This window comes from Panthera onca, chromosome D1, assembly GCF_046562875.1.
Source record: "Panthera onca isolate mPanOnc1 chromosome D1, mPanOnc1 haplotype 2, whole genome shotgun sequence".
Classification (NCBI taxonomy): Eukaryota; Metazoa; Chordata; class Mammalia; order Carnivora; family Felidae; genus Panthera; species Panthera onca.
The window spans coordinates 97,331,951-97,357,085 of NC_138348.1; the positions used below are offsets into that span (position 1 = coordinate 97,331,951).

The window sequence follows — 25,135 nt, forward strand, 5'->3', positions numbered from 1 at the left end:
AAAGACACCATCAAGACATGGCTTAAGACCCTCTGAGATTAAGACATCCATGTCTAAGATACTCAAACGTGGTAAGCTTTTGAAAAAGAAAGGGAGGGGGCTTGGACCCGGCGTGTTCTTCCTGAACTGCTCCCAGCCCTGGTGGGTGCCTCTCTTGTCTTCCCAGAGCTCCAAAACCAGCTGCTTCACAGACTCTTTCAAAATATTGGCGGAAGAGGGCACCATACTTATGTTTTATCATATTTTTTAACCTACCTTTTCCTTGTTTGTGAAAACATTTGCCTGTCTGCAGACTTCCAGCACCTCTCACCCTCTCCACGATGTCTCAGCGCGATGCTTCCAGAACCGCCTCTACACTTTCCCACTGCTCCCCGGAGAATGAGTTTACAGTCACCTCTTGTTGGTCCTGGTTCCCAATGCAACCCTGGCTTTGTCCCACCGAGGTATAAATGCAGCCAGGCGGCCAGCAGGAGCCCGCTGAGTTTACAAATACCTGATGCACATACAATCGTGCCTCCTGCCGAAAAATTAACACCAGGCCCGCTGACTTGAAGGCAGGTGACGGCTTCGTTTTCCTATCTTAAGGACGGCTCGTTGTGCACGAGCGAGGGGTGAATAGGCGTGGCAATGCAAATGTGAGCATATGTGCAAGGATGTGGATATAAAAACTCGGTATTCACTGAGCTCCTGCTGTAATAATAATAGTTAATATTTTATATCACTTCGCTCAGGTACTAAGTGCTTCATAGATTTAACGCACTAATCCTCACTACAGTCCTGTAGGTGAGTACTGCCATTATCCCCGCTTTGCAGCAAACAGAAGCCTGCAGCTGTAAGCGGGGGAGAGAGCTCTCTCGGGATGGGCACCCAAGCAGCCCGGACTCAGACGCCGGGCTCTCAACGATGGCTGCCTCCCCCTAGGCATGATTACAGACATCGGCAAGACCCCGTCCCAAGCCTTACACTTCATCTCCTCTAGACCACAGCGTCTTTACATCTAGACCCCCCACTACTCTGGGAACATGCCATTCCCACCACTGCGTGAACCACGTTTTCCACCACTGTGCCCTCTGTTCACACCACCGGCTCTGCCTGGAACAGCCTTTGTCCTCTTGCCCACTCAGAAAACTCCTATTCATCCTTCAAAGCCTAGTTCAATACCGTCTTCTCTGTGAATCGTGTCCTAGGGTCCCCCTAGGTAGAATGATTTGTTCCCTCTCTCCTGGGCCTCCAGCAAGCTGTCTGTACTACGCTATGGCAAGCCCGTCTAGATCAGGCTTTATAAACAGTGAAAGATTCTGGAACGGGGATGTAAGAGCTGACAAAAATAGCAAGGATAAGTCTGCAGGTTGTCTGGGGCTTTCACTTACTAATTCATTCAATAAATATTTACTAGATACCTACTGTATACCAGGCACTGACTGTTCCATTTTTTTTTTTAATGTTTTATTTATTTTTGAGAGAGAGAGCGCGACTGGGGGGGGGACAGAGAATCTGAAATGGGCTCTGTGCTGACAGCAGTAAGCCTGATGCGGGGCTCGAACTCACGAACCGCGAGATCATGACCTGAGCCGAGGTCAGACGCTCAACCAACTGAGCCACGTAGGTGCCCCTGGCTGTTTTTGATGCTGGAGACAGAGCAGTGAATACAACACAGATATTCCTGCTTTCACGGAGCTTACATTCTAGCGAGGGGAAACAGACAATGAACAAAACAAGTAAAATATACAGCATACTAGCAGATAGGAAGTGCTGTGAGGAGGAATACAGAAGGGAGGGAATAGAGAGCAGGAGGGACAGACAGGGATGTTTTCCCTTTGGATCCTAGTCCAAGACTCATTCTCAGCTGCCACTGGAAGGTGCCAACCAGAATGCCAACCAGCAGGTGTTCCTTTAAGAAGACCCTGAACTTGGACAGGGCTTCGGAGAAACTGCAGGGCCCCTCAGCTGCCTCCCTTCCACCTCTAGCGGTGGAGACAGGGAGTCAAACCACCCCGCTCACCCAAGGAGGTAGATGCGGATGCGAAAGAACATCTGAGGGCACAGCCGGAAGGGACACGTGTCCACAGCGATCACATCTAACATGAACTGAGTGATGTCTGTGCGCATGGGCACATGGTGCCCAACACTTTCCATGGATTATTTCATCGAATCCTCACAGGTCTATACGGTGAGGGCTACTGTTATTCCCCTTTAATGGAGGAGAAAACTGAGGACTGGAGAAGTTAAACATCCTAACTAAGGTCTCTTGGAGTTTAAATGATGAGGAGGGGACTTAAACTCAGGTCTTTCCGATGCCGAGGCCACTATGCTGCCTCCCTAAGCCCCAGAAGTCATTAGTCTAGAGCTGCACCAGCTCCTGTTGTCTGGGTCACCCCCGACACATGCCCAAGAGCAGACACAAAGCACAGCACAGAGAGAGAGGGATTCTCCAAGCTGAGCCTTATTCCAAACGGGGAGCCTGGACAGTCCTGGGGGGAGGGCCGGCTCCCAGGCTGGGCATTCAATTTTGCAGTCAGAATGAGGGGGGCCTGGCTGAGGAAAGAGGCTCCAAAACCTGCAGGTGGGCCCCCGCCAACATCTCCCCTGCCTCCTCAGGCCCGCCCAGCGCTGCTGATCCACACCCCGACCTTGCCCGCTTGGTAAGAGGGTTTCCCCACTGCCCCCCTTAGCAGCCAAGTCACAGCGCAGACATGGTCGTCCAAATATGCCCTTGGCTGCCCCCATGGGGCTTCTCCCTCCTGCCAAACCCGGCTCCCCGGGGCTGCAGGGCTCCTGGTCACTGTTTCTTCTTTCCCCAAACCAGAACCAACTGCAATATTTTCACCTGCACTCCTGGCCACATCTGCCCTTGGGGGTCACGCGCCCTCCCAGGCTGATCTCTTCGCTCTCCCGGCCCTGGTCCCTGGCCCACCGCACCCCCTCCAGGCGGGGGTCTCACTTCCGGGACTGGTCTGAAATCCATGCCCAATCGCTGCATTAACCGTGACCCAGAGCCCCTCCTCCTCGCTCTGGTCCCCATCGAGGGACCAGGTCTCCCAGGTCCCCCCCTCTGGTTCTCTCCTGATGTGAGCCAGAGCAAGCCCAAACCAGCTCACAAGACTAGGTGTGATACTTCTTCCCAACTGTGCCTTCAGCGACATCATCTTGGTAGTTTAAAATGGACTGTGGCAAGACCGTTCCCCCCATACACGGGTGTTCACACCGTGACGAGAGCGTTCACACCACGGCAAGAGCGTTCACACCGCGGCATTCGGTAAACACCACACATCAGGGCTTCCTCCAGAAGAGCTCCTTGTCAAACACTGACCAGCTCGCCAGCGGAAGTAAACCCTCCCAGGATGACCAGCCGTTCCAGTGTGCCCAGGAACATCCCAGGTTTAGTCCCAGGTGCCAGGAAACCCCTCAGTTCTGGCAACTGAAGGCACCCTCAGCTCTTTACCTCTGCTGATCTTCCTCAGCCAGTAAACCGTGCTCAGGCCTCTCGGGCTGAGGAACCCCTGGCGGAACCTGTGCCCCCGCCTGAAGCCTTTCCTGGTCTCCCCTCTCCTCCCAGCCCGGCCGTGGTGAGTGACTCCCAGCTGCCCCAAAAGAAGAGTCTGAGACAGCAAATGGTGATGAGAAAAGGGAACCCTCGTGCGCCGCCGGTGGGCATGCAAACTGGTGCAGCCGCTGCGGAAAGCACTATGGAGGCTCCCCCAAAACATTAAAACGTGAACCACCACATGATCCAGCCATCCCACTTCGGGGTATTCAGCCAAGGACGATGAAAACACGATGCCAGAGCCGTATCTGCACCCCAGTGTTCGCTGCAGCCTTATTCGCCACAGAAAAGACACGAAAACGGCGTAAGTGGAGTATTGCTCAGCTACGAAAAACAAGGAAATCCTGCCCTTTGCAACAACGTGGATAGAGCGAGGGCATTAGGCTAAGTGAAATAAGTCACGCAGAAAAAGACAGACACCCTATGACGTTGCTTATATGTGGAATCTAAAAAAGAAAGAAAGAAAGAAAGCCAAAAGCAAACATCCAAACGCCTAGAAAAAGAGACCAGACTCGCGGTCACCAGGGATGGGGAGCAGGGAGAGAGAGGGGGAATCGGAGGAAGGTGGTCAAAAGGTACAAACTTCCAATTATAAAATAAATAGAAGTCCTAGAGGGTGCCCTGTATGTGCCAACTGTCATTAACACGGGTGTAGGCTACACAAGAAAGCCATTAAGAGAGTTGATCCTAAGTTCTCATCACAAGGAAGCAAATCCTTTCTCTTTTTCTTTTTTGCTTTCTCTTTTTATCTATCTACCAGCTGATGGATGCTGCCTAAATTCCTTGATCAATTCCACAATATACGTAAGTCGAACCATCAGGCTGGACGCCTTAAACCTACATAGGGAGACACACACGTCAATTGTATCTCAGTAAAACTGGGGAGAAGAAAGCGCCCTGTCCTGGATGGGGAAACCGCGGTGAGGAATTCTGTAGCTAATGAGCCTCGCAGTCCCATCTAGGCGGTACCAAGTACTAGGAATGCTTTCGTTTTCACCCTGTGGAGTTTCGATACGCGTCTCTTCCGTGTTTGGGGAAACATGCTATTAAATAACGCTGGTGAGTGGATGGTATATCAACTAACAGTCTTCAGTGTAAGGTCCGTGCAGTGAGTGAGTCTCCTCATCAGCAGGCAGACCCAGCCTGCAGCAGCTACAGACATTCCCTTCTCGTTTTCAGGGAATGTGAGTGTAAGGCCTTTCCACGACCAACAAAGATATTTCTCACTGATTTGGGAATCATAACGATAAGTTGACTTCTGACAAGACTGTATTTTGATGAGATTTATCCGTGTATTTTTCAAAAAATACATGTTTGTAACCTTTGGCTAAAAAACTAAAAAAAGGTGGCACAAAAACAGACACTCAGATCAATGGAGCAGAACAGAGAACCCAGAAATGGACCCACACACGTATGGCCAACTGATCTTTGACAGAGCAGGAAAGAATATCCGATGGAATCAAGACAGTCTCTTCAGCAAGTGGTGCTGGGAAAACTGGACGGCGACATGCAGAAGAATGAACCCGGACCACTTTCTTAACACCAGACACAAAAATAAACTCAAAATGGATGAAAGACCTAAATGCAAGACAGGAAGCCGTCAAAATCCTCGAGGAGAAAGCAGGCAAAAACCTCTTTGACCTCAGCCACAGCAACTTCTTAACACATCTCCAGAGGCAAGGAAACCAAAACAAAAATGAACTACTGGGACCTCATCAAAATAAAAAGCTTCTGGACAGCAAAGGAAACAATCAGCAAAACTAAAAGGCAACCGATGGAATGGGAGAAGATATTTGCAAACGACATATCAGATAAAGGGTTGGTATCCAAAATCTATAAAGAACTTATCAAACTCAATGCCCAAAAACCAAATAATCCAGAGGAGAAACGGGCGAAAGACATGAATAGACACTTCTCCAAAGAAAACATCCACGTGGCCAACCGACACATGAAAAAATGCTCAATATCACTCAGCATCAGGGAAATACAAATCGAACCACAATGAGATACCACCTGACACCTGTCAGAATGTCTCACATGAACAACTCAGGCAACAACAGATGTTGGCGAGGACGCGGAGAAAAGAGGATCCCTTTTGCACCGCTGGTGGGAATGCAAGCTGGTGCAGCCACTCTGGAGAACAGTATGGAGGTTCCTCAAAAAATTAAACCTAGAACTACCCTACGACCCAGCAATTGCACTACTAGGCATTTATCCAAGGGATACAGGTGTGCTGTTTCGAAGGGACACATGCACCCCCATGTTTATAGCAGCACTAGCAACAACACCCAAAGTATGGAAAGAGCCCAAATGTCCATTGATGGATGAATGGATAAAGAAGATGTGGTATATATATACAATGGAGTATTATTGGGCAATCAAAAAGAATGAAACCTTGCCATTTGCAACTCCGTGGATGGAACTGGAGGGTATGATGCTAAGTGAAATTAGTCAGAGAAAGACAAATATCATATGACTTTACTCATATGAGGACTTTAAGATACAAAACAGATGAACATAAGGGAAGGGAAGCAAAAATGTAAAAACAGGGAGGGGGACAAAACATAAGAGATTCTTAAATACGGGGAACAAACAGAGCGTTGCTGGAGGGGTTGTGGGAGGGGGGATGGGCTAAATGGGTCAGGGGCACTAAGGAATCTGCTCCTGAAATCATTGTTGTACTACATGCTAACTAACTTGGATGTAAATTTTAAAAATGAATTAAATTTTAAACAATTTAAAATAAGAATCTGAGAATCATCTAAACACTTGACTTTTACCCACCACCCTTCACCCATACGCAGTCAACCCCTAGGTGTCCTGCCTCCTCCTTGCTGCCAAAGCCCCCGCTCCCCCTGCCTTAGTCAATACCTAGCCTTTGCATAGGGTCATTGCCAAACTAGGTTACTGCTCTCTATGCCTCTGGTCTGGGTCAAGTCCCACCCATCCTCCATACTGCAGCCAGAGTGGTTTTCTTTCTTTCTTTCTTTCTTTCTTTCTTTCTTTCTTTCTTTCTTTCTTTCTTTCTCCCTCCCTCCCTCCCTCCCTCTCTCTCTCTCTCTCTTTCTTTCTTTCTTTCTAAGTTTATTTATTTACTTTGAGAGAGGGGGTGGGGGAGAACAGAAAAGGAGAGAGAATCCCAAGCAGTCTCCACACTGTCAGCACAGAGCCCGATGTGGGACTTGAACTCACAAACCATGAGACCATGACCTGGTTAAGCTAGACGCTTAACCAACTAAGCCACCCAAGGTGCCCCTAGAGCAATTATTTCTAAAAGCAAAGCTAATCTATCTATCCTCTATTTAAGATTTCTCAGCGGCTCTCTGTAGCTTTCAGGATAAAGTTTAAACTTTTTTAGCGCACACACATAAGACCTTCCATAATCTGGCTCCGCAGGGAATACCCCAAGGTCACTGACCCAACCCTTGGCCCGACATCCTGGGGCCAGACAACAGGTATGAGATAGAGGGGTGCTGAAGGAACCAGCATCCCTGGGTCAGCTGCCTGAGTTCCTATCTCTGGTCCTCTACCAAGGACATGTGGGATCTGCAATTTGGGCCTGCTATAAAGCTGATGCCCCCAAAATAATGAATGAACGAATGAATGAATGAATGAACGAACAAACAAACGAACGAGCAAAACCAGGCCTCATCCTGTAAGTTTCCAGACCCCTTTTCTCTGTCTTCCAAAGAACATCTCAAAGCACTTAAATCCCCAAAGAAATGTACCAGGCCGACTCTGTCCTCACCTGGGTCTCCAGATACTTTAGAAAACTCCAGTTGGGAAATGAGTCATGCGAATCCACTTGGGAGAGACTAGTGGCTACAGGGAGGCCAAGGCTGGTACCAGAAAACAAAAGATGCTCATGATGAAGCCAGTGAAATGAAACCAAGGTTGGGGGGTGCAGGGGAGGAGTCCGCATTAGGGAAAGAAAAACGAGGACCAAGCAAGCAAACTGTTTAAGCAGTCTACTGAGATTCAGAAGGGAAGGACAGATTAAATCAAACCTCTGACAGGCAATCAATGGACATTCAATTAACAGTTACAAAATTACTCATTTACACGCAATGTCTAAACAATACCCTTTCCCCCTCAGGGAAGATCTTGAGCCAATGCCTCCCAGTTGTTGGGACATTCCCGGATAGCCCAGCAGGGTCCCTGTGCCCCTGCTCAGGTAGACCCCAATGGGACACACAGATCAAGAGACCCTGGGGTGCAGGGTGGGCCTGGGCAGATGCAGAGAGCCGGGCCTGGGGCTGGGGCAAGGATGTTCAGAGCAGGTGGCCAGCTCACTTGAGGACTCGGGAGAAACAACCACAGACTCAAAGAGGCCAAAATCAGAATCAAGCAACCGGGCGAGTGGGCACAGACCCTGGCTCAGCCTTTGGAAGTCCAGCTCCCTGAAAACCATGGCACTTCGGAGGCAACATACGTGCCAGGGGCACTGACATCCTTCTTCACGTTCAGGGCATCCAGACACAGGGCAGGACGGAGGCCTCCGTTTTGGAGTCAAGGGGAGAAAACGGAGGGCAGCCACTTCACGGGGACACCCCAAGGTCACTGACAAGACCCTGGGCATGACATCCTTGGGCCGGAACCTCGAGGCAACAGGGTGCTGAAGGAGCCAGGCAGAGCCCAATTCTAACTGTGACCTTGGGGAGGCCCCTCACAGCTCGAGGCCTCAGTTTCCTGCTGCAGGAAGAGGGGATCATACGGGTGCCCACCTCAAGGCCGGGTGAGAGCTGGACAGCAGGCGTGTAGAGCGCCCAGTCCAGCGCACTGGTGACGCCCGGTGTCCGAGCACTATTTTGGGCAGCATTATGGAGCAGGTGCATGGTGGGGGCAGGGAGGGCGAGAAGAGGAAGATGCCCTTCCTCCTTCCATTGTTCCCGACAGCTACATGCTGAAAGCTGTCTCGAGTACTACCTACACACACAAATCCCAAGTCCCCTCCCATTTTCTAAGCCCTCCAGAAGCCCAGCTTGAAGCAAAGCAATTTCTTGAGGAAAGTGTGAGCGCGGTCTCCAAATATCTGAAGGCCCGGCACCTCCCTTCTGCTCACGCGGCCCCGTTTTCCCTCTTGATCTATGACGGGCCAGGTCTCATCATTCCCGTTTTACAGATGAAGGAAACCAAGTCACAAAGAGGTTAAATGGCTTGCTCAGGGGGCACCTGGGTGGCTCAGTCAGTTAAGCGCCCGACTTTGGCTCAGGTCATGATCTCACGGTTTGTGGGTTCAAGCCCCACATCGGGCTCTGTGCTGACAGCTCAGAGCCTGGAGCCTGCTTTGGATTCTCTGTCTCCTCTCTCCCTCTGCCCCTCCCCCGCTCACACTCTCTCTCTCGCTCAAAAATAAACATTAAATAAATAATATATAAATATTAAATGATTTATTAAATATCAATCAGTCAATGGCTTGCTCAAAGTCACAGAGTAGCAGGCCTTGTCTTTCTTAAAGTATACTCCTTCCAGCCCACGCTGCTCCTGAGACGCAAGCAGGACCGATGAATTACAGGGGTTTGAGGTGCGGTCTACTGCAGGGGAGAGGGGTCTAACGATCAGAGCTGTCCTCACCCCCAAAATGCTCTCCGGCTCCAAGTCCCCTCAACACCCCAGGGCCCTCTCTCCCTCTTCCTACACTCTGACATCGCGGAGCCTACGGTCTGTCCCTCGGTTTGTCTGAGAAACTCCTTAGGTCCCTGCCCTGCCTGGCAGAAACCAGCCTGCTGTCCCAACTCCGGTGTCAAAGGCAGAGGTGCCCACTGATCGCAGGCATGGGTCACTGCAAGAAGTGACTTTCCAAAGTACGCATTTTAAGCACAGGTAACTGAAATAGATACCTGGGAGGTATCCACCCAGCCCGGAGGGTGGCACTGCCACCAGTGACAAATGCTCTCTGACAAACGTTAACATGCAGATTAACGACTCCCCGAACCAGACCAGGAGTGGAGAGCTGCCCCCAGTAACGGTCCCTCCCATCCCCTAGCCAGTAAGGAACCTGCAGGAGCTAGGTCCCCCTGTCACTCCGCTCCATGAAATATCCTTCTCTGCATCCTCTTCCCACAGGCCATCGACCAATTCATTTGCTCACCATTATTTTTAAAACTCAAATTTTATTAGCAGTGGAGCATGAGTAATAAATACTAATACACTGTTTGCACTTGAATTAGCCCTGCATGTCCTGGGACCACGGGGCCATTCGTCAAAGCCAGACTTCCCCCTCCCACCCACACTTTGTGGTTGGGACACAGGCCCTTCCAAGGTCACAGACTCTCGGGCACCAAGCAAGAACCGGAAGGTGCTCTGAGGACTCACCCTTGGGGCTCCCCGATTCCTAAGCAGGGCACCGAGCTGCCTGGGAGGAAGGGCAGCTATGGTAGGGCTGTTCTGCCAGACGAACTGGATCTCAGGATCCCAGCTCTCCTGCTTACCAGTCAAGTTGACACGGTGCAAGCACGCCTGCGAAACCACCCGGAACTTCCCTTTCCTCATCTGTGAAATGGGCCAGTAACACTCACCTCCCGGGGTTGCTGGGAGCATCAAATGGAGAAGCTGGATACGAGAGCACCCAAAAGCAAGCACGCCCGTAGCGGAGATGGTGGCCGAGGGGGGGGGGACACGTGGGAGGAAGGCTTCTCTCTACCAAGAAGCGTAGGATATGCGTACCACCCTCACCCGCTTCCACGGAAGGATAAATGATGGCCAGACCCTTTCCCGGTCCCCTCCCCACTCCCTGCAGGGGTCTCACACATTCGCTCTCGAGGCATATTTGTGGAACACTGTTATCCCACAGAACACACACCTGTGTGCAGCTGCCAGGAACTCGGCGTTGAGCAAAAAAATGCGGTCACTGGCGCCCAGGCTGGGCTTTCGACCCCTGCCTCTAGCAGCTGTTTCGGGGGCTCATACTCAGCTGGAAGGAGTCACAGACAAGGGCAGCCTTCCGGCACAGGCAGGGACAGCAACCGGGCTCCCGAAAGAGCAGCTCTGGAACCTTGCTCCCTTCTTGGGCGCTCCACGGTCTCACCTCTTTCAACAAACATGCTGCGAGCTGCCAGGCACTGGGTTGGAGTCTGGGGCACAGAAGTGGCCAGGACAGCCCAATCCAGTCCCTGGTTCCCCAGAGTTCACGGCCCAGTCAAGGAGACTCCAAAGGGAAGGAGTGCTGGAGGCTATGGAGCACACAAGACAGACCTCGTTCAGGCTGGAGGAGGCAGCAGGAAAGGGCTGCCTGGAAGAGGAATCCGTATACAGGAGTGAAGCAAGAGAAGGAAAGGAGGTAGAGGAAGGGGTTCCAAGCAAGGTAAACAGCATGTGCAAACATCCTGGGGCAGAGAGCCAAGGCTACACTGGGCAGCTAGAGTGAGCACTGCAGACGGGTAAGTAGATGGAATCCCCAAGACAGGCTCAAAGGAAGGGTCCTCATACTCCCTGCCCTCAGTCAGCCTCCAGTCACATGGGGGGTAACAGGATCAGTGTCCCAGAGATAGACCTCAGACAAAGTAAATCATAAACAACCAGAACTTGCTAAATGTATTTACTCTATTCACAGTGTATATGTCCTTGCTGAGGGCCGGGATGTGACGGGAAAGGCCTGAAAGGGGTTAAATCAGGGCAGGCCCCCCAGAGGAGGTGAGCAGGCTCAACTGGTAAAGAAGCTGTCTGCCCTCCGGCACCCTGAATGAAGCCACCAGGCCCCTTTTTCACCATCTGATTGGAAACCTTGGACAACAATGAGGCTTCATCCGTTTTGCCAGTTGCATATAAACACAAACACAATGCCACCTCTCTCCCGGCAGACAAGGCCACACGTCAGGGTGGCTTAGTCTGAGTTTGGCTGACTTACTTAGCCAAATAATACGGGCAACAAAAGCACCTGACTTCCCATCTTCCCCCCAGCCCCCAGCCCGCTGGAAGATGCCAGCGTGTGCCTTGGCTTCTGAGCGGGAAGGTGTCTATGAAGATGCAAATACATTAGGAAGAGCGGCTCCCTCCTCCTTCTACGACTGCTGGGAGAAATACTGCGTTCCCCCTGTCTCACCTGGCAGGGATCCACCCCGGAGGGCTCCACGCCGCCCCCTCCCCACCGCGACCCCGGAGACCCTCGCACTGAGCTCAGCACGGCTCGCTCCTGTCCAGACAAACGCGCTCCTCCTGGCTCCTGCTTCCCACTGACTCGCATTCTAGAGGCGTCTCCAGATTGGGACCAGCACGGCAACAGTGGCCGCTCGCACATTCCACCACAAGCTGCCGGGCCCAGCAGGAGCCTGGCACAGTCGGATTTGCGACGACAGCACAGGCCAGGAGTCTCGCCCCCGGTTAGCGGAGGAGGCGGTCAGGGCAACGCTTCCGTCCTTCACACTCCGCCGAGAACGCCGGCCCCGGAGTCACGCCTGACCTGGGCCCCCCTCCGCCACGGGCTGGCTGGGTGACACGGGGCAATTTACGTCACCTCTCCGAGCCTCGGTTTCCCCACTTGCAAAATGGGGTTTGTTGTAAGGGATCAAATGAGAAAATGCACAGGAAAGGGGCGGCACCCTGCCTAAAATGTGTTCAACAAATATCACCTTCTATTTCCTATTAATGCCATTCCAGGCCTCCTCTTCAAGCGACCAGACTTTAGCCATTATAACCACTTTTAAAAACTTTTAAAACAGAAGTATATGGCTCGTATACTTGGCTCAGCCGGTTAAGCGTCCGACTTCGGCTCAGGTCGTGATCTCGCAGTTCGTGAGTTCGAGCCCCGCGTCAGGCTCTGTGCTGACAGCTCGGAGCCTGGAGCCTGCTTCGGATTCTGTGTCTCCCTCTTTCTCTGCCCCTCCCCCACTCATGCTCTGTCTGTCTCTCTCTCAAAAATAAACATTTAAAATAAAACAAAATGGGGCGCCTGGATGGCGCAGTCGGTTAAGCGTCCGACTTCAGCCAGGTCACGATCTCGCGGTCCGTGAGTTCGAGCCCCGCGTCAGGCTCTGGGCTGATGGCTCGGAGCCTGGAGCCTGTTTCCGATTCTGTGTCTCCCTCTCTCTCTGCCCCTCCCCCGTTCATGCTCTGTCTCTCTCTGTCCCAAAAATAAATAAAAAACGTTGAAAAAAAAATTTTTTTTTTAAAAAATAAAATAAAACAAAATAACACAGAAGTATAATGTATGTACAGAAAAGTGCACGTACACGTAGCACTCAGTGAATTTCCCATATGATCGGTTCTCACATCAAGACACGGAGCAGGTCCCAGTCTCTAGAGGGAGCCCCCCGCCCCCTCGCAAGGGTAACTACTATCCTGACTTCCGTTACCGAAGATTGCCTTGCCTGTTCTTGAATCTTATGTAAATAAAGTCACACAGTATGTACTGAAAGCACCTTATGATTTAAGCTGCCCGTTCACAGATGCTACCTGATTTGTTCTTCCCCAAGCCCTAGGAAAAGAGGCTCTTTATTGTCCCCATTTTGTTGCTGGGCAGAGGCTTCGGATATGGTAACTGAGATGACTAAAGCTACACAGTAAATAGAGACAGGGACTCATGCTGCCAGGAAGTCCCCTCTTCTAAGAAGCTTCTGTGGATCGCTCCGAGGAGAGTCGTCGGCCTGTCCTGCTCTGTGCGTTTCAACCCGGACCCTGGATCTCAACGCACAGCTAACCCGGGCACGTACCCGACAGGCCCATGGGTACTGCCCGCCGTGGGTCCGTGTGATGCCTCTCCCCGCCTCTTCTCCCCACGTCTCTTGGGATCACAAGTCCCAGAGAGCAGGGCCTGCCTCTGTGGCTCATTCGGCACCCTGTCCAGGATGGATGGCTAGAAGCTGGGGAGGGCCGGCCAGGGAGGGGCGGGGCAGTGGAGCAGGGCACTGGCTCCTCTGGCTCGAAAGGAGGCTCCCTGTGAGTCGGAGGGGGCGCGAGACAAGAGCAAACCAGGGGTCAGGGGAACCCCGATTCTGCAAGCCGAGTGACCTTGGGCAAAGTCACCTCCCCTCTGCGAGCAGTTCCCTCAACTGTAAAACGAGATGGTCGGCCTAAATCTCCCTTGATCCCTAAGTCCCCTGCGGTGGATACAAGTCACCCCAGGCCCGGCCCCAGACCCCTCTCAGCCCACGACCACCCATCAGCAGAAATGGGCACAGGAGGAAACCAGGCTGACACGGCTGACCATGGCCAGCAGCAGGTGGCAGGAGCCACTGAGCCCCTGTTTCCACATGTAGCTCCTGATCACGCCCCAGAATCCAGGGGGTGGGAGGTCAAGCAGGACCTCCTCTCTTCCCCTACATCCTGGGTCCCTCTTCCTAGCCACGCCCCGCCCTGCCCACCGCCCTCCGACACAGCTAACTCCACGTGCAAGTGAACGAAGTTCAGGGCACACACGGTCCCAGCTCACCCTGCATGTCTGGAGGAGCATCCACGGGGCTCAGGCCTCTGCTCCCCGAGCCACCCCTCTGATCTCAAGTCAGAGCCCCTCACCCATGCATGGACCGCCTCTGTTCTCACTAGACACCCCTGTCCAGTCCCCCCAGCCCTTCGTGCCAGGCTCGGCTGGGTTGAAGGACGGCGTGAAGTGCTCAGGGCCAAGGTCCAGGAAGACCCACGGTTGCTCTTTTTTTTTAACGCTTATTTATTTTTGAAAGACAGATGGACAGAGCGTGAGAAGGGGAGGGGCAGAGAGAGAGGGAGACACAGAATCCGAAGCAGGCTCCAGGCTCTGAGCTGTCAGCACAGAGCCTGACACGGGACTCGAACTCACAAACCGCGAGATCATGACCTGAGCCAAAGTTGGATGCCCAACCAACTGAGCCATCCCGGCACCCCCCCACCGCCCCCGCCATGCACAGTTGCTGTTTGTACTGGTTCTGTTCATTATGGGTCACGCTAACCCTGCAATGCAAGGAGAAAATGTATTTTGAGATCCTCACAACTGAACAAGTCTGAGTTGAAGCAGCCCATCCAAGCTTTCCAGAACTAACGCTCATCCCTAGCTTAGGGATGCCACATCCACGGCCTCTGCAGACAAGGGGCTCACAAAAGCAGCCGACCATTCTGCAAATATTTATTGAGCACCTACTATATGGTGGGACTGTCCTAGTTATTGGGGAGGCAATGCTGAGAAACAGACCCAGGCCCTGGGCCAGTGGAGCTTGCGTCTCATAGGGCAGACAGACCATGACCCCTGCTGACCTCCTGGAGGCATCAGAGTGTGGCCTGACCCTCCCCCAAGAGAGCTGCTCCAATGGAAGTCCCTCCTCAGCGGAGGCTGGAGGGCTGAACAGAGACACCTACTGGCTCCTTGGAGAAGCACAGGCCACCGTGGAGAAGCCATGGATGCGGAAAAAGGGCAGTGCTGTGGTTCAGCTGCGTGACCCAAGGCAAGCAAGTAACTCCGGCTCCTGGAGCACCCCTTCTCTCCTGGGTCAGATGGAGCTAATAACCCCTACAGTGCCCAGCCGGGGCTCCAGTCATGACACGGGACAATGGACACAACAAGACACAACAAGATCAGCAGCGGTTATCGGCTTAGGAACACGGGACAAAGGGCGGCTCCGTCCCAGCTCCCGAGGCCCCCGGTCAAGTATCCCCCTCGGCTAACCCCCTCTCCAAAGAGGAGCAGAGGGTCAGAGGGACGGCCGGCCTCGCGCTGATGGAAATGCGCTTTCTCAGCCGACTCTCCACTATCCACATAGCCCGGTGGCCTTGTTACTTCCAATCTGCACCCCACCTGGCAGATCGCATGTTCCAGCCTATTTACTTTGGACTCCGGCAGGACTCTCACTTTTCAAAGGAGAATGGGACGGTGCTATTTCAGCTCAAACTGGTGAGCTTTCTCCACCTAGCTGCCCACTCTGTACTACTAGATTTGGGTCATCTGAACTTTTTGGCCCTTTCGGGGAGGGGGCGGGGTATCTGCAGCATCCCCTAGCCTCGTAGGAGCTCAAAGGAGCAGGGGGCCACCTCGGTCCTCAGCCACCTGCCCCCAGGACACGAGGCCCAGTGTAGCACCGGACAGATTCAGAAGGGGTCTGCGCACGTGTCATATAAGGGCCCGGTCCTGGGGCACGCCCGGTCAGTGCCACTCTGTGGCCGTGCCTGGCACACCAGAGGCGCTCAGGAGACGATCACTGGGAATGGATGTGTGGCCACTACCCACAGAGCCCTGTGGCCAAAGGTCAGGCACCTACCCGCCCATGCGTCCTGGCCTTAGCCATCTCTCTGAGCTCCACCAAGCCATCTGATCTTCCCAGGCAGGGGACTCCGTGTGGGGAAAAGAGTCTTGGAAAGCAACCCAGTGAGGAAGAGACTGAATGCTGGCTTTGCCGCTTGCTCATGAGGTATCTTCACAGCCCGAGGACTGGAACAGGAAGAAGGGTAGAAGTACCTTCCGGGGTTCCCAGGAAGGGTGCAGAACAAGGACCCATGGGAAGTAGACTTGGCTCAGTATCAGGTAAAACCTTCTGGTATTTTTTGAAGAAAATCGCTAGCATTTCCTGAGCGCCTTCTGTATGCCAGACTGCATGCTGGGTGTTCTCACATGACCCCTCGTTTCCAGCTGCCGCACAAGTGGTCAAGCGCATGGCCCCGTGGCCAAATTTATACCGCTCACTAGTACATCACCTTGAGCAAGCTATAGGATCTCTCTGGGCCTCAGTTTACTCACAGGGTTGGTTGTTGGTAGGTCAACTTAGCATACATAAAGCATCTAGAACATAATAAGTGCTCAGTAATGTCAGCGTTCAGAAGACGGGGAGGAACAGGAGGAACAGGAGGAAAAGGAGGCAGCCGAGGCTGGATAACTAGCCAGCGGACGTCCTGTCCGCAGATGAGAGGACAGCGTCAGGTAGGATGCTGAACAAATGATCAGGTTCCTTCCAGGAACAAGGCTCTATTTTTCATTACCCTGGGTTTCAGTTTTCCGAGCAGGAAAATAGGCATTTCTGGACCAATGCTGCTTGATTCTGTGCAATAGTCTCAACCTTGGGCAGAGCAGGTGCGCCCAAGGACCACTGCCTCCACTATTTGCCCGGAGCGCGGGCGACCTTCAGAAGGCACTGGGTGTGCAGACAGAGCCCTGAGCGGGGGACGGGAGTCCTGGAATCTGACCCAACCTCTCCACCAAATTAACACTGGTTTTCAGCTAGTTACTGAAATTCGGAGAGTCTGGGACGATACTCCCTAGGTGCCCCATCTACCTCTGAGAGAGATCCTTGGGGCAGGGGCAGAAATCACCAAGAAGAACACTGGAAGCCTTTGACTATGGGATCCCCACCAGGAAGCTGCACTGGCAGCTTCCGCATAAGGGCTGATTGTCTGACGGGAGCCCAGGAGCAGAGAGCAGCTGGGGAGAAGCTCCACAACCACCCCCAGGAAATGACTCCCCAGGGGTCTTCTGGCCCTCCCTCTAGTCTTCTCCGCCTCTGAGAGAGGTAGCTGCCTCCAGAAAGAGATGCCCAAATTCCTACCCTGTCTCCATCTTGCCGGGGACGTTCTTCTATCATGATCTGACGAACTAAACTAGGCTAGGGGAGATGCTGGAAAGATCACCAAGCTCGAGTGTGACAGGGGTGCTCCATCAGATTTCTTCCAGAGACACCCCGTCACGTCTCTGAGAGTCCAAGACCCCAGCGAGACCTCCCTCCTGATGATGCAGGTAGCCACGCCAGCCAGCTGGGCCCCAGGGCCCTAAAGGGGATGGTTGGTAAACTGATGCTGGTTGGTGTGGGCAGGGTGGGGCGGCTGTGACCTCGAGGAGCCAAGGGTCACCTGAGCTCCATCAACACTCAAACTTCTCATCTCGACGAGAGAGTCTCGTCAATGGTTCACGGCGCTGCCCTGGTCTGGCTTCCACCCCAGGCCCTCCTGGCCCGGATGGAAAAGACTGACACAGGATTCAGGGCCCACTCAGGAGCTCTGATGAGGGTGGTCTTTAACCGATTCCCCCACATTGCCAGTGACCTCTCGCTTGGGGGTCAAAGAAATCAGGCCAAGGAAAGACAAGCAAAGCACCAGAGTGTAGGGAAGATTTATGCCCCTCCAAGCTGGCCTCCTTGCCTACAAGATGGGGGACAAGACAGTGAAGCAGCCACAGGGGGACTCCAGGAGGTGAGGGGAAACCCAGTACATGTGTCACATACACGTGCGTGCACCCACACAGGCACAAAGAAATTTCTGACACCTAGTTTGAAATCAGACCACCTGAGGGGCGCCTGGCTGGCTCCTTTGGTAAAACATGCAACTGTTGATCTCAGGGTCGTGAGTTGGAGCCCCATGTTGGGGGTAAAGTTTACTTAATGAAAAAAAAAAAAAACAAGAAACACCTTTTTTTTTTTTTTTTTTTTTTTTTTTTTTTTAAATCACACCGTCTGGGTACAAATTCCAACTCTGCTAATTACTAGCTAGGGGACTTTGGGCTAATTAATCATCTACAATGAATCTCAGCCTCCTCACCTATAAAATGGGTACAACAGTACCCTAAATAGTACCTAAAATAATAATAGAACCATAAAGAGTATCTTCAAGGTTAAAGTTCTTAAGAGGATGAACTAAGATATGGAAAGAGCTTTGTATTGTGCTTGATATATACTAGGCATTTGAAAAGCACTAGCTGTTATTATTATTACACTTTGTCCTACTACTTGAACCTTCTGCTAGAGACAAAAACACAGGCCATATCTCTGCCCCCAAGGAGTTCACAATCTAAGAGCCTTCGAGAATTAAGATCATTCCCCTGGTTGGTGCCAATCCAATTGGGTTTGGATGCCAAGATGGGACCAAATGGTTTACTGATGTCGCTCACTGCCTCCCCTCTCGCTCCTGTGCGGAGGGCCACAGAGCCCCCCGGAAAGGACGCAGGCCGGGGAGCCTGGAGCCCTGGGCTGGCACCCCAGCTCCGTCACTACCCACCTTATAACTTGGACCAAGTGACTTCACCAAAAACAAGTCCCAAAGGGCCATGCCCCATCTCCCATCCCGTCACCAGCCTCGCCAGGGACGTGATTCCGTGGCGGCTCAGGAGCCGAGCCGGGCTATGAGAAACTCTGTAAAGATGGAAACGTAACTATACTTGTAACGGCCACGGCCACGACCGCAACCATTCGCTGGCCTTCAGGGCACCTGCTGAGATGCTCCTAGGCTCCTTCGCTCTCACCCAACGGCGCGCTGCTGCAGCTGGAAAGGCCCGGATTTGAATCCCGTGCCATCGGGGCCAGGCGTGGCCGACCGCTGTACCACACAGCCTCTGGCGCAGGGAAAAGGGTGTCTCGGAAAGACCGAGAGCAGCAGAGAGCTGCCCCCAAAAGGTGAGGGCAGCACTATCCACTCCCGAGACCCCGTCTCCCTGCTCAGGAGCCTCCGGGCTGGAGAACGGCAACTACCCCGGCCGCCCCGACGGGTGCTGCCATCCTCCACGCCTTCTTAAAATCTTTCTTTTTCATTAAGTGTCCCTTGTAGGCAGCCTCTCACTTTTGCATCTTAGCCTCCTCTGGGCTATTGATTTCTCATTCTATTAAATCCTCCTCTTTAACTCTGGCCCTTAAATGCCCATTCTCAACTTGTGTTCACTCCGCAGCTGCTCTCCCAGACCACCGGCTGTGCCCCCCCCCACCTCCATCCTGGGAGTCGTGCCCCCTCCACCTCCCCCCTCCAGAGAACCAGCAGAGGATGATCATCATGAGTCAGGCGCTGCGTGACGTCAGGTGTGTTATGTGCCCGAGATCGCAAAGAGTAAACTGAGGCAGCCGGGGGAGCCCCGGCACACCCCACTCCTGGAAGCCCAAGGCCCACACGGCCCTCCTCCCCTCTCCTCACCCACCGCGTTCCACCAGGAATTTCTCTCTGGAACCAATACTTGTGAAACAGGACTTGGGGCCACTTAATAAGACAAATACTCATGTAGCACCTGCCCAGTGCCAGGCACTGGGGACACACTCCTGTGAGCGATGCTCACAGCGAAGCTGGGCTCGGGCCCCCCCAGGGGTGACACACACAGGAGTCACTTCCCGCACAGCAGCCTGGTGCCAGGTCGGAGGCGCCCGCCTCGCTCAGGGCTGCTCAGAGTCCCCAGGCCACCCAGGCTCCATCCCCAAATGCTCCCGCCGCCTGCCTCACAGCATGTCTGGGAACACACACACTCGTCAGCTCTCCCTCAGGCCGGCTTCCCCTTCTGGCTTCCCTATTTCTGATGCGGCATCACCATCCTCCGGGGCTGTAAATCTCAAAGTTCTCGGCGACACTTGCCCCTCCCTCATCTGCTGTTCCCAATCTGTCCGTGCGTTCTGCTGTAGTTTGGAAACGCCACTCAGATGCACCCTTCTCCTGCCATCTCCCCCCCCGGAGCCCTCAGACCCCTGATGGGGCCCTCACTCCTCTGCCCAGGGTTCCTCCGTGAACCCGATGCACCAACCTGAACCTTTTCCTTCCGGCTCTCAAGGCTGGTTACCTCTGAGTCAGTTCTGCCCTGCCCCTGCCCAGCCAGGCCCCTTCTTCCCCGGCCCTCAGGACGTCCCCGGCCCCCACTCTGCCTGGGCAGCCCGCCTTGCCCACCGCGTCCTTCCTCCTCCTCACCGAGCTCCAGCCCCATGCGGCCGCCAGCTACCACGGTGGCCCGAGCACGGCCACACAGCCCTCATGTGTGTCCTCCTGTGCTCCCCACCCAAACCCCAGACCTGCTTCGCTGGGCCCTGCCTCGCGGAGGTGTGTAAATGGCGGAAGCGTTGAGCTGTCCGAAGAAAACCTGTGTCGAATCTTTTCGCGGAGAGCCGCCCCCTCCCAGTTTGAGGCCCAGGGAGAGGGGAAGGGAGTGGTGGGGTTCTGGAGCGCTCCCTGAACTATGACGTGGCTCCGATGGGTGCCCCTCCCCCATCTGGAGAACTGGAGGTGCTCACGTGCAACTCACCAGGTAGCTGGGGCGACTCCGTGAAATGAGCAGAGCGTGCGGTCAGTACAGCGTTCAAAACGATGCCCTCCATCCTTCCCACGAGTCACCTTGCCCGGTACTGTGGCATAAATTGTTTTCTCATGGTGGACGTGTTAAACGTAAGGCATACCCTGCTTTCTGTAACTGAACGTTCCAACCAACCAACAACTATTTCTTACGTTCCCACTCTAAGCAAGGGGCCAATCTGTGGGTGTTGAATGACCGCGCACGCTCGGTGAGGAATCGGGGACCGAAAAGGCACGAGGCCAAGGCCTGGCTCCTCAAGGGACTTGCCTTCTGGGTGGGCGACAAACAGAGACGGATAAGCAGCAGGAGCAGGCAGGAGCTGGCAGCGTAAGAGGAGCCCAGCTGCAGGTGCTCTCAGCATTATATGGGTGAGGCCAGTGAGGCTCAGAGAGGTTAAGCAATTTGTTCAAGGGCACTCAGACAGTGACACCAGCAACCCTGGGGGGTGGGGCGGGGCACTGAGACTCCCGAGACGTGCTCACATGTTACAAGCACCACCTTTCGTAGGAAAGGGGGTGTGGCAGCAGGTGCTGGGAAGCGGAGCCTGTAGGCTGCCCAGGGAGGAGGCTGTGTTGGCATAACCCGGGGGTGAGCTGCTAGCCCCAAGCGGGACAGTGGCAGTGGGCAAGGAAAGGTCAGGCTGGGCACCGCTGTCTAGAACCGAGGGCCAAGAGGGTAAGGCGCAGAGGAGTGGAGTGGGGGAGGCAGAAGGACACAGAACCGAGGGGTCCGAGGTGTCCAGACCAGTGCCTGGGAGGAGCAGGAACTCTCTGCAGGAGGCCGTCAAGAGGAAGAGCTTGCCTGGGGTGGGGATGGCCGGACATCCGGGGTGCTGGAGCAGCCAGGCGAGGGGCTGAGGGTGCAGAACCAAGAATCAGCCAGATCCCAGACCTGGGGCGGAAGTGGGGACAAACGACCGGCCCACCCCACGGGGAGGAGAGAATGTTGCGCAGACACCGGGGAACGTAAAGATGAACCGAAGCATGGGATGGGGGGAGAGAGGGCCGAAGAGCGGAGACAAGTTGCGGCACTAGAGCACCGGGCCGGGAGTCCGGCGGCCTCGGGAGTGGCTGCGGGGCGTCGGACAGGTCATCTGACCTCTCCGAGCCTCGGTTTCTGGGGGCTCGACGATACCTCCTTGAGGGTGACAGTACAGATGAAATGCTTGTAGGGCCCTAGTAGAGATCAGATGAAGCATTTGGAAACCCGTGGCACTCGCTCCACGCATAAGGGATTCGTACTATGCAGAAGTAACAGAAGGTGCTTTCTTCCCACACGCTCACTGCCACTGCCCCCCCACCCCAGCCACACAACCGCCACTTCCTACTTGCTGCTCCTCTTGCTTTCCAGCAAGCTTTACCCTCCCTCACCCAGGACAGGTCTTCCTGCCCTTCTCCCTTCCTTCCATCTCTTTCCAGGAGCCCCTGCGGCCCAGCGGCTGGGACCTCTTCTCCAGGGTCCCCACTTTTCTCCCACTCCACCAAAGTTCCCTCCCTCTCCATCCCCGGGGAAAAGCAGACTGGAAAGCCAGACCAAGATGCAGACCCAGTGTCTACGAAGAACTTTTGGTGCTGGAGAAAATGTCAGCCAATGATCGAGACGCCTGGGGGGGGGGGGGTGGGGAGGGGGAAAACAAACCAGAATGTCCTCCCCAGGACCCCTCCGCTGCACCCCACCTCTTCCCCACCCAGCACTGCCAAGAGCTCCGGGGACCAGCCTGGCCTCTGGTCTCCGGTGGCAGGCCCACAGGAGGACTGCGGGACGGGGCTGGCCACGCAGGCAGGAAGCTGGTGGGCAAGCCCGGGCCATGGCTCCCCACGGAAGGTTCGTTCCGAAAGAAATGAACAAAATACGGAAAATTAAACAAACCCAGACACTGTAATGTGTGCATATTAGATTAACTCTCCAAAGGGTCGCGACCTTGAGGAACACATCCAGCCAGTGTGGAAAATAATAAACCTGATTAATGATGAGACATGGGCTGCAGCTTCAGCAAATACAACCAGCCTGATGATGCCCGGTGGAGTTCCTGGGGCTTCCGTCCCAGGTGGGAGCGGAACACGGCTGACCTCTCCAGACCCCTCGCCCCGATCACACGAGCACAGACACTCAGGGAGCAAAGTGGGACCGCACTGCTCTCTCAGCTGCCCACTGCCGGCCCAGACCGCCTCTATCCCAGGGGACAGCCTGCTGTTTGCAGATGCTCTGGGAAGTGTCCCCGTCACCCAGGTGACCATAGGGAGCTTAAGTGAAGGTACTTCTCTTTGTTCCTGGCAGGACTCCGTACTCCTGGCCAGTCCCGGGACCACTCGGTCTGGTCTCGAAGGGCCCCAGCCGTGCCCAGAGCTCCCCTCCTCTTTCCAGACAACCCAGGCCCTTGGGAGACATGCCCAGGAGAGCCACTGGAGGGAGGCAGGGAGGTGGCACCTCGTGGCATCACCAGACAACAGCACCAGGAGGAAGATGGCAGCATGAAGTAGAGGTGCCAAGAGCCGTGCAGCCAAAGGTCCAGCGGGGGAGAAGCTCCGGCCGCAGTGCCCCACCACTGCCAGGCAGGCAGGCCCCAGGGCCCTGGCCCAGCCCCCCACCGCGGCCTCCCCCTCCCCGGCCGGCTGGCCAACTCTCCCCGGGCTCCAGCTCCTCCTCTCTCACTTTCTTCAGCTCAAGGGAGCCAGGGAAAGAGACACAGGTGCTCTCAGTGCCTTGAAACCCCTGTCCCAGCTGTCGCAAGCCGGCCCTCCACCCTGGCCAGGTCTGAGCAGCTCACCGCTCTGCCAGTCCTCACTGGAGAGAATCTCAATCAGCTCCCCTCCCCCCCCCCTCCTCCAGCCCCCTCCCCCATCACACGCCCAAATGCAGGTCTCCAGAGTTTCTCCCTCACTTCCCACTCGGGTGAACTAGGGTGAGATGGGTGGGAGCCTCATTAGTCCAGGGAAAAGAGGGTCATTCCTGATAGGACGCCGGTCCCCCGAAGCGAGCCGGCGTGTCGGGTGGGGGTGTGGTGGTGGCCGGAGTCCAGCGCAGGGGCAGGGGGCAGCGGAGGCAGATGGCAGCGAGGAAAGGGGGAGGGGGGCCCCGTGGGCTCCGGGGCTGCGCTGGGATGGGGCAGTGAAGCCGGGGTCGGGCGGGAAGCGGGGGTGACGAGGGCTGGGGGAGCGCGCCGGTGGCGGGCAGGGGCCGGCAGCCCTGCAGGGGGGCAGACGCTGGGCTGGGAGTTGCACAGGGGAAGGGGAGGACCAGAGCGGGAGCACCGCGAGCCCGGAGGAGGGCTGCGGAGGGAGGGAAACGGGGATGGAGACTGGAGGAACTACGGAGCGGAGCGATGGGGGGTCCAGAGCCCGGGAGACGCAGGGATCCGAGCGCAGGGGACCGGCGGGCTGAAGGCGGGAGAGGGGAGGCAGGGCGCCGGGGAGACGGTGGGGGCGGGGGGCAGGGAAGGGTGCGGGGCAGCGGCCCCGGGGGGACGGAGAGGCGGAGACGTCAGAAGTAGGGGGGACGGGCGCGGGAGGGGGCGCGCGCGGGGCCCGCGCGGCCGGGACGCGGGGGGCAGCGTAAGGGGCAGGCTGGGGGGACGCCGCGGAGGGCCCTGCCCTTACCTGGGCGGCTCCGCACTCCGGGGGTTGAGCTGGGGCCGGGCCGCCGGGCTGTTGTTTTCCGGTTTTCCCTGCTTCCGCAGCAGCCGCGGCGGCCCCAGCGCGATCCGCCGGCAGCCGAAGGCAGTCTGTGTCCGGCCGCGAGCGAGCGAGCGGGGAGCGGGCAGCGCGGAAGGAGCGCGGCCGAGGCGCGGGGCGCCGCCCGGCGGCCAGCGCCGGAACTGCGGCGGCCCGCGCACGCCGGCCGGGGGGGCGCCCCTTCGGGGCCCGGCGGCCGGGCGGCCCGCACGCCCCGGGCGCCCGCTCCGAGCCTCGCCCGGCGCGCCCCGAAGCCGAGGCGCAGGAGGAGCGGGCGGCCGCGGGCAAACTTGCCGCCGCCCCGGGGGAGGGGGGGGGGGGGACCGAGGCCGAGCGGGAGGCGCGGGGCTCGGGCGCGAGGGGCGCGCGCGGCCGGGCGGCCGCGGGACGGGAGAGCGGGCGCTGCGGTGTAGCGACCTCGAGGGCGGGACCCCGGCGCGGCCCGCGCCCTGCACCGCCCGGCGCGAGGGGGGCAGCCCGCTCCGGCCCCCGGAGTTAGGGCCCGGCCGGCTTCGGCGGGCGAAGGGCGCCCCCTGGTGGGGCGCGTGGGAAGCGCACGGGGGACGAGCGTGCCCGGGGGCCGGAGACTGCGGCCCCGCGGCGGCGAAGATGGAGAGCGGGAGGTTTCGCTGGCGGAGGCAGAAGAGCGAATGGTAACCAGGGGGCTGGAGAGACAGGCACAGCGTGCGTCTAGGAGGTCCCGGGCGCTGCTTTCTGAGTACAAGCGTCTGGGGAGGAGCCGTCTCCTCGGGTTACGGATGAGGACCCCGAGGCTGGGAGAGGCGCACGGTCCAGCCCGGAGCGCGGGGCCCCAAGTGAGCAAGGGAGCGAGGGGCGGGGACCGGGAGGGCAACCCAACTGTCTGACACGCGGGCGGTGCGCGTTTTACTATGGCGCGGCTGCCCTCAGGAGGAGGCTGGGGACCCGGGCCCCGATCCCGAGGAAGGAGGCCCGAGGCCACGTGACCTCCTCAAACGTTATTCCTCTTTTCCACCCCGCACGTCG

The 25,135-nt window shown here is 55.9% G+C and overlaps 1 protein-coding gene across 1 annotated transcript in view; it reads right to left on the reverse strand.

Annotated features, from left to right (window-relative positions):
• GRIK4 (glutamate ionotropic receptor kainate type subunit 4) overlaps positions 1-24,551 on the reverse strand; it is a 429,733-nt gene extending 405,182 nt beyond the window's left edge. Inside the window, 1 exon segment of the mRNA XM_078432856.2 lies at positions 24,056-24,551. The gene's annotated coding sequence lies outside the window, so the exon portion shown is untranslated.
• Positions 24,552-25,135: the final 584 nt, after the last annotated feature.